We start from the raw sequence: 4,400 nt of genomic DNA, 5'->3' as shown, positions 1-4,400 counted from the left end.
TATGGTCTTGCTAAATAATTTTGTAATTTTGTAATTATAGTTTGATTTGTTTTAGAATAGTTGCAATAGTAGAATAGTTGCTATATTAAAGAATGTTATATATAGGGGTTATGGAGAGTGCCTAAGTCATCAAAAAGCAATATACTTTTAATACTCACTACATTTCATCCATCACTCTTTCTCTCTCATCATAACACCCACAACAACTTCATTGACGAATCCAGTTGGTTTGAGATTGATGATGTTTATGGTGTGTGTGATGTTGAAGGTTGTTAATGGAGAACACCAAACGACATGCATTCCAAAGGAGAGGAAGCACTCCTCCAATTCAAGGCTGCCATTATGGATCACGACGGCATGCTCTCCTCCTGGACCACTCCCGACTGCTGCCAGTGGGAGGGGATTCGCTGCAGCAACCTCACCGCCCATGTTCTAGGCCTCCACCTTCCTGGAGGATTTTATGTTCAAGATGAAGAAATAATTGATCGTTATATGAGAGGAGAGATCCACAAGTCGTTGATGGAGTTGCGACAATTAGAGTACTTGAACTTCAGTTCCAATTTTTTCAAGGCAATCACATCCCAGAGTTTCTTGGTTCTCTGACAAACTTGAATACCTTGATCTCTCTTCATGTGGTTTTGGCGGAGAAATTCCAACTCTGTTTGGCTTTCTTTCTCATTTGAAATACTTATATCTTGCTCATAATTATCTGGAGACAATCCCTCGTCAACTTGGAAATCTCTCCCAGTTGCAGGAGCTCTATCTTGCATCAAATTCTTTTGAAGGAAATATACCATCTCAACTTGGAAATCTCTCTCAGTTGCAGGAGTTTTCTCTTGGAGGACATGGTACCAAAATTGACGATGGAGGTCAGCGGCTGTCAAATCTGATTTCTTTAACTCATCTATACTTGGACTCTGTATCAAGTCTTAATCGTTCTCATAGTTGGTTGCAACCCATTCTCAACCTACCAAAAATAAGAGAACTAGGTTTATATGATTGTGGCCTTTCTGATCATTTCATTATGTCATCCAAGCCTTCTCATTTCAATTCTTCTACTTCCCTCTCCGTCCTTGATCTTTCCGAAAACACCTTCACATCACCAATGTTATTCCAGTGGGTCTCAAACATCACTTCCAACCTTGTTGAGCTTGACCTTAGTCTTAACCTCTTGGAGGGTTCCACATCAAGTGATTTTGGCATGGTCATGAATTCGCTTAGGCACCTTTACCTCTCCTCTAATATTTCAAGGCCAGGGATTTGAAATCCTTCACGAATATATGCACCTTATCTTCTTTATACTTGAATCAAAACAATTTGACTGAAGACCTCTCATCCATTTTGATCATTTGTGATAATTTGTCTAGTGGTTGCGTTAGACACTCATTGCAAGAATTGGATATGTCAATTAATCACATCACTGCCACTTTGTCTGAGCTTTCAATGTTTTCATCTTTAAAACATTGTTTTTGAATGAAAATCATTTAAGTGGAAAGATACCTCAAGAAATCATTTTACCGCCTCAGTTGGAGTCTCTCTCAATTGAATTTAACTCTTTTGAAGGTGGAATTCCAAAATCATTTGGGAATGCATGTGCTTTGCGCTCATTGGATATATCTTCTAATAGTTTGAATGAAGAGTTTTCACTCATAATTCATCACTTATCTGGATGTGCTAGAAACTCATTACAAGAATTGAGCTTGAGGGCAAATAAGATCAATGGTACGCTTCCTGACCTTTCAGTATTTTAACTTTGAAAAAATTGGATCTTACTCAAAATCAATTAAGTGGAAAGATATCTGAAGCTAGCAAATTGCCAAATTCATTGGAGTATTTGTCTATCCAATGGAACTCTTTTGAAGGTGGAATTCCAAAATCATTTGGGAATGCATGTGCTTTGCGCTCATTGGATATATCTTCTAATAGCTTGAATGAATATTTTTCACTGATAATTCATCACTTATCTGGATGTGCTAGAAACTCATTACAAGAATTGAGCTTGAGGGAAAATAAAATCAATGGTACACTTCCTGACCTTTCAGTATTTTTAACTTTGAAAAAATTGGATCTTACTCAAAATCAATTAACTGGAAAGATATCTGAAGCTAGCACATTGCCATCTTCATTGGAGTATTTGTCTATCGGCTTAAACAATTTTGAAGGTGGAATTCCAAAATCATTTGGAAATGCATGTGCTTTACGTTCATTGGATATGTCAAGAAATAACTTGAGTGAAGAGTTTCCGAGGACAATCCATCATTGTCTAAATGTGCTAGATATTCATTAAAAAGTTTATATCTAAATATGAATCAGATCAATGGCACACTACCTGACTTCTCAACATTCACATCTTTAAAGAATGATATCTTTCTAAAAATAAACTAAATGGAGAGATACCTAAGGATCTTCAATTTCCACCTCAATTAGAGAAACTCTACATGAAGTCAAATTCTTTAAAAGGTGTTCTCAGTGATTACCATTTCGCTAATATGTCCAAGTTACAGGAATTGTATTTATCCGACAACTCATTGGCCTTGGCATTTACCCAAAATTGGGTTCCACCTTTTCAGTTGCTCACCATAAATTAGAGATCTTGCAAGCTAGGTCCAACATTTCCCAAATGGTTGCTGACACAAAATAAATTTGACATTATTGACATTTCAAATGCTTCAATATCAGATATTGTTTTGGAGTGGTTTTGGGCTAAATTACCATTATTAACTGATTGGTTGCGTATGAATATTTCATACAACAATTTATAAGGTATAATTCCAAATTTTCCACAGAAGAATCATTTTTATGAGATGTCACTTGGATCAAATCAATTTGAAGGTCCTATTCCTCTATTTCTTCGAGATTCTTTTCATCTCGATTTATCCAAAAATAAATTCTCAGATTCTATTCTGTTTTTTTTGTGGGAATGGTACAATTGAGAATTTATACCAATTAGACCTTTCACATAATCAATTATCTGGACAAATTCCAGATTGTTGGAGTCATTTCAAGTCATTAACTTATTTGGATATGAGTCACAATAAATTTTCAGGAAAGGTTCCTACTTCAATGAGTTCACTTTTTGATCTTCAAGCATTGTTGTTGAGAAACAACAATTTAACAAATGAAATCCCTTTTTCTTTGAGGAGTTGCTCAAAGCTTGTAATGTTAGATCTGGCAGAAAACAAATTAAATGGACCTTTTCCTGCTTGGATTGGGAGTAATTTGAAAGAGCTGCAAATTTTAAGTTTGGGAAGTAATAACTTTTATGGAACTTTACCAACACAGATTTGCTATCTCAAAAATATTCACCTCTTGGATCTCTCAATCAACAACTTATTCGGACAAATTCCTAAATGCATAAATTTTGTTGCAATGGCTCAAAAGGTTTCAAAAGATTACCATCAATATAGTTTTGATTTAGGGATAGAGAGAAGCTATAATTTTTATTTTTTGAATGATTTTTTATGTGGAAAGGTTCAAAACAAATGTTCATGAACAATGGGTTGTCTCTTTTAAGAAGCATTGATCTCTTAAGCAATCACTTTTCAGAAGAAATTCCAGTGGAAATAGAGGATTTATTTGAATTGGTTTCATTGAACTTATCAAGAAACAATTTAATGGGTAAAATTCCTTCAAATATTGGAAAGCTTGCTTCACTTGAATTTTTGGATCTTTCAAGAAATCAACTAGTTGGTTCAATTCCAACTAGTCTTACTCAAATTGACTGTCTCAGCATGTTAGATTTGTCACATAACTATCTAACTGGAGAAATTCCAATCGGCACACAATTACAAACTTTCAGTTCATCAAGTTATGAGGATAATCTCGATCTTTGTGGATTACCACTGGAGAAATTGTGTATTAAAGAGGAACCTCCTAATGTTGAAGTTCATGAAGATGAATATTCATTTTTTAATAATGATTTTTTCATAAGTATGACATTTAGATTGTTGTAAGCTTCTGGATGGCATTCGGCTCAATTTTATTCCAGCGTTCTTGGCGACATGCCTATTTCATGTTCTTGAACAATTTAGCAGACAATGTTCATATCAAAGTAGCGGCTTTTGTGAAATTACTTACCATGGATAAAAATTAACAGGTAATGATGTTATAGTCCCTTTACTATTTATCTGGTACACAAGTTTTTATTTATTACTTCTCTAATATCTATTCATTAAAATAAAATTAACAAATAATGATAGTATCTAGAACTATTTTTTTATGATTATTCTTTAAAACAAGTTATTTCTTAATAAATTAAACTGGTATATACTTTTTTTTATATGTTTGTGGAATCTGTATATTTTAAATTTATTTATTTGGAGGCAACAAACCTGCTTGCTTCCTCTTTTCGAAAACTTCTTTATATATGTTCTTAAAAACTAAAAAACAAAATTATTTGA

General features: G+C 33.9%; 1 pseudogene; it reads left to right on the top strand.

Moving 5' to 3' along the window:
• Positions 1-247: 247 nt before the first annotated feature.
• On the top strand, positions 248-4,093 carry LOC137817694 (receptor-like protein EIX2; annotated as a pseudogene).
• The last annotated feature ends 307 nt before the right edge of the window (positions 4,094-4,400 follow it).

This window comes from Phaseolus vulgaris, unplaced genomic scaffold (assembly GCF_000499845.2).
Source record: "Phaseolus vulgaris cultivar G19833 unplaced genomic scaffold, P. vulgaris v2.0 scaffold_739, whole genome shotgun sequence".
In the NCBI taxonomy this organism is placed as follows: Eukaryota; Viridiplantae; Streptophyta; class Magnoliopsida; order Fabales; family Fabaceae; genus Phaseolus; species Phaseolus vulgaris.
Note: the sequence above shows the minus strand (reverse complement) of the source record. Positions and strands in the feature narration are given on the sequence as shown.